General features: G+C 39.5%; 1 pseudogene; it reads left to right on the forward strand.

Moving 5' to 3' along the window:
• The window catches only part of LOC115796752 (FH2 domain-containing protein 1-like), a 36,439-nt pseudogene that overhangs the window by 3,696 nt on the left and 18,499 nt on the right, over window positions 1-14,244 (forward strand).

Consider the following 14,244-nt stretch of genomic DNA (forward strand, 5'->3'; position numbering starts at 1 on the left):
AAAAAACATCCGAAAACATTGGGATGGTTTCTGTAATCCATAATGGTAATTTTAGCCAGATTCATGGATGTTTTTTTTTTTATTTGTTTTTTTTATTTATGATGATTTCTGTGGGGTTTCTCAGATATTGGTTATATCTTGGTTGATTCTTGGATTTTTCTAAGGTGTGTAATGGTTATTTCCATTTAGATGAGTATCCATTCAGGAACTGTGTCTGGGTGAATGCTTCGATTAGTTCCTGAATAATGAATGATAATATTATTATTATTTTTATTTTTTACATATTTATTTATTGTTCTATGAAGATTCTTGTATTGGTTACTGGTTATGCATTGATTATTTTTTATGGCGGTTCATGGCTTTCTAAAATTTTCAGTTCAAATTCTTAGATATTGAGTGGATATATGCTTAGTTAATTGGATTAAGTATTTAATTCTTCAATAAATAATTTTGTTTTATTGGGGTAGTACATAATGGTTATTATTGAATTTTTACTGATTTCTCACATACATAGATACATTGATATAGTTCTGGTTTATGGTTGTTGGCTTTCAGATATGATATTGTTGGTATCATCTGGGCAGTGGCTCTGTGGTGTAGTGGTTTACACATTTGCCTCCAAGTTTACTCTCGGTTTGAGACTGTGAGTAGACAAAAATCCAGCCTCAGAGGCCACAGATAGTGCACCTCTAGTCCCAAACCCAGATAAATGGTAGGTTTACATCTGGTGTAAAGTCTCTGCCTAATTAACACTCAGGTCCATCTGCTGCGGCAACCCCCTGAGAAATAAGGGACAAGCTTAAAATAACTTCTTATTTTCTTCTTCTTCTTCTTGGTGCCATACTGCCAAATTACGCCCTTTAAAATAATAAAAATGAAATATTCAGTTATTCGACATTTAATGAAACTCCTAATGCCTGTGATGAACTACGGGCTCTCCTTCTAAACTAGAAGTAGCTTGTGTGACAGTAATTTATTTTTTGTTAGCTGTAAATTTGGGATAATATTTATGACTTATTTTGGACATTCTCAGGCAGTTTCTGCTTGTTTTAAAAAAAAATCTTTCTAGTTTCTTCTACTTCTAAAACAGTTCCCGGATACCTTTGGACTCGGTAGTTTCTGGAGGGCTTCAAACTCTCTTCTTTTAGCCTGAACCTCCACACATTTCATCTGACAGAGCAGTCCGCCGACTTGCTGCTGTAATCCTCAAACTGAGGCGTTAGATCTGTCACTGCTGGAGAAAGTGTGGGAGCTAATCTGTCAGACTGCTGAGCAACAACCAGCCAGCCTGTAAAGCTACAGAAATCACAAGAGGGAGGCCAAATATATTTATTTAAAGCCTGCTGTGACTCACATGTTGCTGTCTGGAGCAGCTTCCTCTCAGTTTTTTGTCTCTTTTAGCCTTCAGAGATGCAGCAACATCTTGACAATGATGCTGTCAGCTTCATTGTCAAGCTTCGTCACACGCTTCTGTGCCAACAGCCTGTAATTATGTTCTAAATATGTTTTTCTTTTGTTCTCTCTATGATTGTCATTGCAGTGGTGGTTTCAGTTTATTGGCACTTTAGAGTTGACAACAACTGGAACATGATTAAAGAATCATGTTACAGTTTTAGAAAGATATCAGTATTTATTTTATTATTATTATTTTGTGTCCTGTTCAAATTGCCCATAAAAGTCATGTAAAAAAAATAATCATGTCATTCCAAGTCAGAGACCTTTATTTTCAGCCAGAGCCAAAGAATAGAAATGATAGATAAACAGTAAAGTGCACTAGAAGTGTTCCTCTGATGGTGCCATGTTCCACCTCAAAAAAAAAAAAAAAAAATATATATATGGGGGAAACCAGAAATAAATTAGGATAAAGAACACAATCAAATCCTGTGGGAGGAAATATTCCCATAGAAGAGACGGGGGTCTTTAAATGCATCACCTGCAGAAACTGTGTGCAGCAGTCAAACGTGCAGCTTTTCATGCGCACACATTCAGCCTTAAACCGAGCTCAGCCTCAGTGTGAAGCCACTGGGGGATTAGGCTGTCTCGTTTGTCATATTTCCTTCAGCAAACCAGCACTCATTTTGTCCATTCTCACAAACAATTTACGGAGTTTAACATTAAAATATCAGTGAGTGAATGTTTTCCACAGAATTGATGATAAAGGCTTTTGCATTTTGGGGGGAACAAAGCCCCAACATGACTGACGGTGCTGACAGCAGTGGGCTCAAAGTGCTGAGATCTATCTACAAGGTTGGACCTGCGGGTGTCCCTGCAGGTTTACTGCAGTCCAGTTTGACTGGGTTGGAGATGTTTTGTCCTTCATCAGTCCTCCTGCATTCACCATGTTGAGGATGATCATTTTGTTGGGCCATTAATCCAGATAAACTTCCTGTCACTATAACTACTCAGGACAGTCTGTTCTTGGCTCCTACCTTATTTACTAGCATTAGCGGATGTGTTCACTATTTCACCATGAAACATAGGGGTGGCTTTTTTAAAACTTTATTTAACCAGCAAGTGAAACTCTTAACAGTGAAAGTCAGCGTCTGAGGTTGATGTGCAGCTTTTGGGCGGCATCTCCGACTAACTGGAATCTTCACTGGAAAAACCTTTAATTTTTTTTATTATTAAGGAAGAGCTTTTATGTGGCATTTCAAGGTGCTTTGATTAAACAACTCTTCAGGTGTGGCAGTGGCATCCACTAGAAAAAGAGAAAGCGAAACAGAGCTCACTGTCCAGCATGTGGTCGTTATCTGAAGGTAACGCACACCTGTATGTGCGTTACTTACCTTACACATCAGATATAAATGTACTTTACTTCATAGATGTTTGCAGGGTGGAGGCAGCGAAGCTTTGGGTTACACTTCTTCCACATGATCTTTGTGTCATCATCTGTCGTGTATTAATAACTCGTTAAATAGCATGAGTCACTGTGAATTAGTCATCACCGGCACTTTGCGTGTGTGCGTGTGCGTGCGTGTGTGTGTGTTCTTTAAGTTATATTATTTGTTCAGTGAAAGGTTTGTGTGCTCTGTTTCCTTTGTGTGTCTGGTCTCTCCTGGACAGAGAAGTCAGATAAATTGTTGTGTAAATATTTGTCACAGTATTTTTTTTTAAACAGGTGTGTGTGTGTGTGTGTGGTGTGTGTGTGTGTGGTGTGTGGTGTGTGTGTGTGTGTGTGTGTGTGTGTGTGTGTGGTGTGTGTTTTTGCTGTAGGCTCTCTCTGCCATGTAGGCTTCCCAAATCTATTCCTTTACAAATCAGTGACTCCCATTCTGAAGTGTAAATTGTTGAATATTCTGAATGAGGTTTGGAGTTATTTAATCAAAGAATGTTGGATTTCGGAATTGGACAACGATGTGATATTTGAGCACCATTCTGTGAGGTGAGACACCAAATCAAAGCTTTTTCCAGTATTTTACATGATTCCATGAAAAAAGGTTGGGTTTTTTTGCTTGGTTCTAATCTGCTGCCAAGTCTCTAACAGGAAGATCGTAAGCACTGTTTTGATGCTCAGTCTCAGGTTTTGTTGAGCCTGGCTCTGTTGAACTTCACTGAATGAGTGACTGCAAACATAACGCTCTCCTCACATTGACATTTTCCAGTTAAGCCCTCGCTGGCACTAACATGATCACATCAGACACGCACACATCCAAACAACAGAACAAATACAGTGAAACTAAACTTTAATAGAAAATTGTCAAAGTTCTGAATGAAGTCTGTTTCAGCAGAGATCTGATCCTCATCAAGAATTGTTTTTAGACAAAGGGCAGAGGAAGATTTTTACTGTTAAAAAGTTAATTTTTACCCACACCAAGACCATCCTGTTCCACAAGCTGCTCAGTATTCACTCAAAACGTCGCATCTGGACTCAGTTTTTCGGGGAAATCATTAGAGGAAGACAAAAAAAAGAAGGAGGAAGGAATTTTTCATGGTGGATCAGAGTCCCTGTTACTCATTCACTCTCGGTCTGAGTCTTCATCACCGGAGCTGAGTGCTCGCTCTCTCCGTCAGTATTGAGGTCAAGCCGACTCTGCTGGAATGTGGAGCAAATGCAAAATAAGGATGTATGGTGGAAGGATCATAACTGGGTCAGCCGAGAAAAGCAAACCAACATGAAGTGTGCAGCCAGCAGTTAGAAGGGTTTCCTGAATGAGTGCGCTTCACTCACACAGTGGATTTCCCAGCGTTTGTTAGAGCCTGGAGCCGTCGTGCTGATTCAAAGTCAGCTGTTCTATAGCCATTATTACAAAACTGTTATATGGGAAGACTCAGATTCATTCAATTTCATTTATTTAGAGCCAAATCACAACATTTGCCTCAAGGCGCTTATATCGTAAGGTTAAGTCCCTGCAGTATTAGAGAGAAAACCCCAACAGTCACACAACCCTGTATGAACAAGCACTTGGCAACAGCGGAAAGAAAAACTCCCTTTTAACAGAAGTAACCTTCGGCAGAGGATGACTCCCATACTGACTTTTCTCCAGTGCCACTGTGGGGTTGACGTTTGTGATTTTGAGTTCTGTGTGAAGGTTTTAGACACTAAAAGTAAAGCTGGGGGTGCTTTCAGTTCGTGATGCTGATCACCTCCTGTGGAACTTTTATCTTGCTTGTTGATTTTATGGATTTATTTTTTTTGCTTGGTTTGAGGCCCTTTTTTCTATTTTACTTTCTGAACAATTTACATGTCTCAGTGGTTATTCTGTTGATTTGACAGTTCTGATTCATCTCTGTTGGTTTTTTATGTGTCTTTGTTTCTATTTTGAGTCCCTTTTATATTTTTTACATTTCATTTTTATGCCATTTTTATATCTGTGACTTGTTTTAGTTTGTAGCTATTTTCTTTTACTTTGTGGCTAGTTTGTTTGTTTGTTGTTGTTGTTTTTATGGCTGTTCTGTGTCCATTCGTCGCTGTTTTCTATAACACTCTAACATATTAAGTTGCTTTTGGTCATTTTGGATCTTTTTGTAGCTTTTGGTGAGCTGGCGGCATTTTTATGCTCTTGTCACAGCAGTTGGGCTTTAAGTCCTAAAATGACTGTTTGTAGTAATTTTATGTTATTTTTGAAGCTCTTTCTTTATCTCTAGAGCTTTTCTGCTTTTATTGTTGTTTGTTTGTATCAGTGTTGTCATTCTTGTGTATCGTTTTCTGGCTCCTCCTCCTCTACCCCCACAACCTCGTTGCCCAATTACGAGCCTTCATGAGAACCAGGTCAACACTTTGCAATTTGGCCCAGTCTTTTTATATATTATGAGTCATGTGATTGGATGACATCATCGTCATTCACATTTTAAATCAATTCCCTGAAATTGTTAAAAGAGATAAAATAAAGTGTTTTGTCTGTGGGCCTTTGAAGATGAGAGAGCAAACACAGATCATTCAGAACATTGTTATAATGTACAGGACCTGGACTGTATGTGTAGTTCTACCACACGTGCAGTGTGTGACCCAAATTTGTTGTTTGCCAAGTATACAGACTGTCATTGTTTGTAACCCAGTGTGTTACCACGATGATCAGCAATACTATGGCCGGCTGCCATGGTAGTGAATGCTGGCCCCAGCCCCGGTGCTTCTGTTAACTCTGCTTGTACAAGGAAAACAGAGGACACCAGATTTCCATTTCAAATTCTGCAAAGTTAAAGGGAACCAACATTCACTGCCACCTAAAAACAAACAAAACACCACGAGCATCATAACGACACTCGCTGACTAACCTCAAATGGGGAGGACTCCCACCAAACACAAACCCAGTACAGGCCCAAAGTGGGTCACAAAACCAAATAGCTAATGCTAAGAGAACCAATACCGACTGCTCACTCCAACCAAAACAGCCCAACCAAACCATCCCCCCACCAAAAACCAGGCAAACAAAACCAAGACCTAACAAAATACACAAAACCACCAACCCAAACACAACTCCCAAACAACAAAACCAAACATTTAACAAGCCCCCACTTGTCACAGATTTAGTTTTAATTTTATAATATATGGTTTTTTATTGAAAGAAATTTTTTGTTACTTTTATTGTGAAGTGATGCTTAAGAAAGAGTAAAGCAGATTATTAATAATCTTTGCTCATGTGTGGGTTGGGAAATTTAAATTTTCTTCTGAAATTTTATTAAATAATTGAAATGTACTTAAAAAAATTGAAAAACAAGATGTGTTATAATTAAATAAAAAACATATGACTATGTTTATAACAATAAAGTAATAGGTGAAATTTCACATAGTACTGAGAAAAGTAAACTTTTTCTTTCAGAATTGAAATTACACCCATTATTTATCAATCAGTAAGAAAAGGAGATAATTGTGTCAAGCATAATATGAACTAAAAACCAGCAACTAGTTTCTGGATCAGATATATGCTGAAGAGTTTATAGAGAATTATTTTCTCTATCCCCCCCTCCCCCCAAATAAATAAATAAATGAAAGGACAAGCAGTAATCAGGTCAAGATTGGCTGAAACATAACTACACACACAGAGTAGACAGGTACAGTTGTTAACATGAGTTAGTCGAAAATTTGGCTGAAGAAATGGAGATTAAGTTATGTAACACGCTCATCTCTAATTCATCAGCAGGAAGTTTATATCTCTGTCGGCATGTATCCAGAGCTTCACGCTGGGGACTCCGCTCATGTGCGTTTGTGTGTTAAATAATTAATCAGTGTGCTCCAAATACGATGCAGGCCATATATGGAATTCCTGCCAGTGGCTTACAAACACATCAAAAGAGTTATTAGAAAACCCACAATTAAAATTGCCCTTCATTGTGGTGAGTGAGTAAGAGTAACATTAACCATGAGGTTTTCCGAGGGGTTCTGGAGGAAAGGTCAGAGGATCTCATTAGGATTCATCCTCTGAGGAACATGAATGTCTAAATCAGATTGTACAGCAATCTATTTGTAGCAATAATTGTTGAGCTTTTTCAACAACAACCATTAACCTCATGATGGTCCTAAAGGAACAAAACAGTCAATAGAAGTCATCCTCTGAGGAACATGAATGTCTAAACCACATTCCACTTCAGTCCACATGAGGAACCACAAATTTAAAACCTTGTGGCCGGTTCTAGTGCCAAAGATAGGATTTGTTCTCTGGGGAGCATAAAGGTTGACACTGTATGTGTAAACAGCAGTACATCCAATAATAATTTCACTCAAAATCATAAATTGTTGAAGTATTTCATGCAGAACCACAAATGTCAACCTCATGTTAGTGCTGGAGGAAAAATCAGGACCAATAAAATAAATAAAATCCATCTCCTGGGGAACATAAATATCTAAAGCTTTTATCCCAGCAGTCCTCCTAGAAGTCATTGAGGTATTCCATTCAAAATCACACATTATCCCCACTGGGGAGAGGGTCACATGATCAGCACAGCCAGCAGGAGTCATGCTCCAGAGAACGTGAATGTCTGAAGCAGACTTTGCAGCAATCCGTCTATTAGACAGAGCCCAAACATCAAATGCGTTTTGTCCTTATTGTACCTTTGCACAGCAGATGCTTTGACATCCAGGTGAGGCTGCTGATGTTTGAAGAGGGAATAAAAGGTGTGTTCAGAAGAGGAGGAGGCTGGAGAAACTGCTGGAGGTGTTTGATCGTTTAAAAAACAAGCCCGACAGGTTTCAATGGCGAAAAGAGCCTAGCACAAAAAGTGCAGAAACACATACACGACTCAGAAGCAAATATTTAACTTTATAAATGTTTAATTGGCTTTTGTTTAGTTACACATTCACACATACAGTCAGTATGAATAAAACAGATGAATGTCAGCATGAGCTCAACATGGTCGCATGCCAAATGGATTTTTCCAAGTCAATCTCCTCTCTGCAGCAGCTTTTTACATTCCAGTGAACACAGTTCCTCCCATCATTCTTATTTGTCCCAACACAATAACAGTAACTGTTTCTTCTAACTTACCATTTTAAAAAATGCGGAAAGCTTTTTTGAGATTTTCTGTTTTAACTATTTGATACCCCTAAAATTCCAGACATTTCCTTCAGCAGTTGGTGGAGACCTAACAAAACTGTATTGGTACTGAATGTCATACACATAATGTGGGATCCATGCTGCTGTGTTGATATCTGTTTGCTTTGCTCTTTGGCTGTGTCAAGAAAAGGATTACGGAAATTCAACTTGCACACAATCCTTCAAAAGAACCAACAGGCGTAGCCCGATCCCGCTGACACTATGTAGAAGGCAAATGCTGGTTGTTTGGCTTGAACAGGAAAAATAGCATCAGCTGGGTGTACTGTAGAAAGGAAGAAGCTTGCTTCAAAAGCACATATAAAGCCTCAGAGGACGATCAGTGGATTCTTCAACCAGTTGGCGAGTGGTCACACTGAAAGTGTCCTTGTGATTGTTTAAGGAGTAGTAGTGAAATGTGCAGTAGTGAACCTTGAAAAAGTGAGACGCAAACCAGAAATGGAGAATGTTCACCTTCACCTTCAAAATAAAAGTTGTGACTTACACATTTTAAAATGATCAACTTTTACTAGGCTCTGTTTGCAGTTCATGGATTTATTAAGATAGTGAGTGATACAAGAAACTAATAGCTTGCATATTTCATGCAAGCTGCAGCAATCTGCTGGTGGCCAAAGAGGGTATTTGGTTGGTCGGGATATTTTTCCCACTATCTCCAGTGACAATAGACAGCTATAGCATGTAGATGTGGCTCTACAGAGCTCTGCATAGCAACTACGCACCACCGTGCCAGGTACTTCAGACTCCAACTGAATGATGGTGCTGCTCTGTAACTGCTGAATGTGTAAAATGTGTCAAAACTTGTTTCTGTTCCAACCACCCCACCCCGCCCCCACTCCCAATGGGTCAAGAAATAGATTTAAAGTACTAGAATTGCTAAGAATTATTTTCTAATTCAAAATTAATATGAATTTTCTCCATTCCTCTGCTTACCAGCATCTTCTCACCATGTAGCCTGACCTTGGTGTCCTTCAGTGTTAGAGATGTAGGGGAAGGATCATCCTTGTTGCGACGCCCTTCATCATGGTCAGTTAATCAGCCCAGTGATTTTACAGTCTGCCGCCAAGCCTGCCACCTCCCCTGTCCTCGACTGCCCCACCACCTGCAGGGATGCATGTGATGGGCAGCGTCTCACAGGCCAACGCGAGCCAAGAGTTCTCTGTCCAAGAGGGGGATGTAGCTGTTGCTTTGCCGATGTCTCTGCCTTCTCCACATCCCCTTATGAGGTTTTCTGACCTCGAAGATAACCAGATGAAATCACCTGACATTCCTCCACCTCCACCTCCACCTCCTCCCCCACCTCCCCCTCTCCTACCACCTCAGCTTCCAAGGCTTGGAGACCCCACAGCAGGCCTGACGATGAAAAGGAGGGTGAGGAGTTTTTACTGGAAAACAATTCCAAGGAGCAGGTAAAGTCACTGCTTTACTGTTTTTCAAAGTGCATTGTGTTACCATATATTCTGTGTGTGTGTGTGTGTGTGTGTGTGTGTGTGTGTGTGTGTGTGTGTGTGTGTTTGCATGTTGTAGTGTTTTTAAGAAGGAGAACAACCAAACTCTGTTTAAAAATGTCAAAATGTGCTTTGCACACAGGCAAAAATAAAAATGCGTCAATCTGAAGAGAAATTCAGCACATTCAGAAACCGGTTATTTTATTAATAAAATCTGTGTCGCAGGTCAAGGGACGAACCAACCTGTGGACTCAAGGCAGAGTAAAGCAGAAATACCAGATCGACATCCAGACTGTTGAGGAGCTTTTTGGCCAGAATGACAGTCAGTCAAACAGCCTGGCACCGCCGACCAGGGAGGGAAGACCAGCAGCTCCTTCAGAGACATTAAAGAGAGTGTGTTTGTGATGCAGGGTGGCATGAGGTGCTGTTTATTGAAGGCATGGGGTATCGAGGTGAAGTGTGTGTAAGGACCAGGGCATTGACCTCAGATTGACACCGACTTCCTCCTCTGTCTCTCTGTCAGGTCTCCATTCTAGACGCTAAGCGAGGGATGAACATCGCAATTTTCCTCAAACAGTTTAAAAGGTGAATCTCGCTGTGAAACTACAATCACAAACACACACACGTCCCCCCCCCCCCCCGCTGATGTTTGGAATATTTGCTTATGGTGCTAATTTCTGTCTAACAGTAAAATCACGTGGATTAAATTATAACAGGCAAGCTTGTACTTTAAAGGTCACAGGTTTGTTTCCCAGAGGAAAAAAGAAAATGAAGGTCACTACCAGGAATGCTAAATCTAGACAATATCGTGCCAGCCTCTGTTGAGAATAATGTGGGTCTGACACAGCGTGACTGACAAAATGAATGCCGGATGTGGATTGGAATTTATCAGCTGATGGAGTGTCAAAAAGGGTGTTGGCATGTGTCCGCGATGCCGTAATATGTGTTTCCTCACCCTCATGCTGAGGTGTTGAGTAAACCGATGTGATGATGCGTGCAGGCTGTCAGTGACTGAAAACTGACACGTGACCAAGACATGTGACCAAGTCCACACTTGTGTCAAAGTAGAGGAAAGGACTGACATCTGTGAACTGATTATACAATCAGGGACCTAAAGGGTCAAGCGGAGCACTGGGCTGCAAGAAGTCACCCCACAGAGTTACAAGACGGCAACAAGAAAACATAAAATGACACATAATGGATACAGAGTGATGCAAAATGGCTACAAAAGGATAAAGGATGACTATAATGTAGTGCAATATAGGAACACAAAGATTTAAACTTAGTAAAGAGATACAAAAATGACAGAAATAGCTTTGATATGCATGATATCCTTGATGAGATGGCTACAAGATAACAAAAAAAATTGGTCACAAGAAGACTTGTTTTGCACAAAAAGATGGTGCAAAGGGACATAAAATGGCTCTGAGATCCAATATAACTACAAGGACACAGCATGCTGCTACAAAGAGACACAAAACACAGAATCACAAAACAGCTGCAAAATCATAAAATCAGGCTGAAACACATCTTCAACAAAAATGCAGAGCAATCACAGAGATAAACAATGACTACAAAAAAAAACACAAGGTTGTTGTTTGTGTGTCCTTGAGTCTGATGTCTCAGCCCTCTGTAGGAGGGTTGCTTATCTTTCACATCTTGTGGCCCAGGATCCAGTTGTCCTGTAAACCACCATTCATGGTGGTAACAGCACCTATTAATGTTAATAAAGTGAAATAACGTTATGGATTTCATTCTTTCAGAACAAAACACTTGCTTTAATCTAAAACCGTCCTTCCCTTTATTTATTTTTCCATTTTCACCCTGCTGATGATTAAACGTCCTCACTAGAGGTCAGTATTGAGACAGGTAGGGAAGGCTAAAGGTGTCCATAAGAGGCTGGGTTTAGTAACCGGAAGGGACGTTTAGAGCGTGTCCTAAATGTGTTGAAGTTGCATCATACAGGTCAGCATGTTCAGACTGAGTGCTTACCAAACACACTGGAGTACATACAGGCATGAGGGAGGCAGACAGAGCATGAATGTACAGCAGCCATACCTGAGATCACTTAGAGAGTAATCTGGGTTGTATAGCATCATTTTATGTTCAGGGTACACAGTATACATGAAAAATCATTCAGCTTCAGCTGCAGTTGAGGCTCTGCTACAGTTTTAACACCTGACTGGAAGTGCTATCAGCTTCTCCAAAAGCAAAGTGACACTTTGGAGAAATGGGAAGTAAAACACAGACATCTTCTTCAGGAATTACAGTGCTGTGCAAAATTCTGGAGCCACCCTGCTTTTCTTTAATATTTGGTATCATCACCTTTGTTCTTACACACAGCCTGAACTGTCTCCAGGCTTCTTGACGGACATTCAAAGCTCTTCTTTGGATGTTTCTGCCTCTGAGCTCTGAGGAGGCCAGTCCATGACTGGTAGTGCTCCATTCTCTGTCTGTATATCCAGTTTTGCGTTTACTGCATTGACAGTGAAACAAACAAACAAGCAAAAAAAGTCTGGCTTCTTGGAGGCAAAATATAAAGAAATGAGGGTTGACTTGAGACTTTTGCACAGTACTGTAAGTAGTTCTTGCTACTAGTTGGTTTAGAAAGCTGAAATTTATATTTTACACTATCATTTTTCTGTAATAACCAGTGTTTGGTGCTTTCAACACCCCCAAATATCCCTGCTTACACTGTCAGTCTGAATTTACACTGCATTATTTTTTTCCTGTTGAGTCAGGTCAGCCATAGTCAAATAAATAAATAAATAACAAATTGTAAGATTTGAGAGTATTGCTCTGTTGTTGGTCCTTGCATCAACACCCTGCACAGCAGAATCAATTCCAGCAGATAAGACAGATTAAATCACAGCATCAAAGGAGGAGCTGGGGTGGAGGTGGGTTGCAAAGCGGTTTGCAGATGTGCAGACAAAGTAGCGCACTGCAGCTGAAGCGTCAGATGATGTGGGATCAGCTGATCTGCCAGGACTAAACTTCATATGTTTTCTGAACTAACCCTTTGCTTGAGTAGACGATGGCATATTTACCTGCAGACACTCACACACCACATACAGTTTTATAGAAAAATAAACTGGGCGTCAAAACCAAACTGTCTCTCTGATTAAAATGAATAAAGCCTTTGAAAAGGGCACAATAACGGTCTTCATAGCAGCATTGATACAGAAAAGAAGATTAACAGCTGCTTTATTCACATATGTGATACAATCGTGCTTTCTCTGCCACTGTAGTAGTATTCTTCACACAGTCACAGTATTCTTTACCTGCTTGATAACAAAGACACAGAACAGCCTCGTGACCTTGAATACAGCTCACTGCCAGCTTTGTTTCATCTTTGCGCACACGCCCTTCGTATGAGGACGTTTTTACACGCACAGCAGGAGTGCACGAAAACAGTAAAAAGTTAAAGTTTGAGTTAAAGCAAACGATTCCAGTTCACACTGAGATAACACTGTTCCATATTTCTGGTTTGATTTTCTTATTTTAATTTTAAGCTGAACTGGGAGCACATGTGCACAGGGTGATTAAATCTCTTGAGGGAAAAAAAAGAAAATATTCACATTTATGAAAAAAATTTTTACTTTAAGCAAATGAAGCAATTAATCTATGATCACATTATTGTAAAGGCTGTTTTATGCTGAACTGTTTCTTAATTTTAGCACATGTAGACAGTATTTTACTTGCCTTCTCCAGGTCCAATGAGACCATAGTGGATGATGTCTGCCGTGGCAACAGTGTGGCTTTTGGGGCGGAGCGTCTGAGAGACCTCCTGAAACTGCTGCCGGAGTCAGAAGAGGTGACACACACACACACACACACACACACACCAATCACAATCATTTTAAAGCCAATTCTGACCCCTGACACACATCAAACGCGTATCATCTGTTTGCTCTCATGAAGGTGAAGAAGTTGAAGGCGTACCGAGGCGAAGTCTCTAAGCTCCCATTGGCTGATTCCTTCATGTACCTGCTGATTCACCTCCCCAAGTAAGCTGTGAGCTTTTATTGAGTCATACAGTTTGATGCTGCATTAAACTTTCACTGCACTAAAACTTTTATAATTTCTTTTTGAAAATTTTAGATGTTCATGAGTTGTTACAGAGAAACTTCTGAAATTTGATTAACAGTTTGTGTGTCACGAAAGTTGTAACTAATTTCATTAATTTAAATAAAATGTAGAATACGGTAGCTAACAGGCATTGGGAGAATACAATGAGGAAAACCACTCTTTGAATGACTCGATTAAACCCCTCCGTATGTGTTTTATCTTTTTTTTATTTTCATTTTTCAATAGATTTTGAAATTCTGTTATTTATTTACAGTTTGAACTTCTTGACTACTTTAATTCATCCCCTTCAAATTTGATCTCTCTCCAAATTAATATTTATTTTATGCATTTCTTTTATAAATGTCTCTTTTTATTGCCATTAAAATACCAAATAATGGTCTGTTTATTTATGGATTAATTAATATATTCATAAACACACTGTCATTATTGTACATTTAGTTACTAATTAATGAACTGGCCTTTCATACCAAAAAGGCAAAACAAATTCTGTAATGTGAGAGAAAATGACAATAGCATGAATAATGAATTTTTTTTTTTTGTACAGATTAAACTGAGAGCATATCCATTTGATAAAATGCTTCTAAGACAGTGCAGCATCAATATTAGCACATTAATCAATCATCAATAAACTTTACTTGTACAGCACTGTGCATTTTAATGTACTTAATGTATAATTAACAAACTGATTACAGTAATACAATAATAAACAATCCTAATCAAATCAT

This window comes from Archocentrus centrarchus, chromosome 18, assembly GCF_007364275.1.
Source record: "Archocentrus centrarchus isolate MPI-CPG fArcCen1 chromosome 18, fArcCen1, whole genome shotgun sequence".
In the NCBI taxonomy this organism is placed as follows: Eukaryota; Metazoa; Chordata; class Actinopteri; order Cichliformes; family Cichlidae; genus Archocentrus; species Archocentrus centrarchus.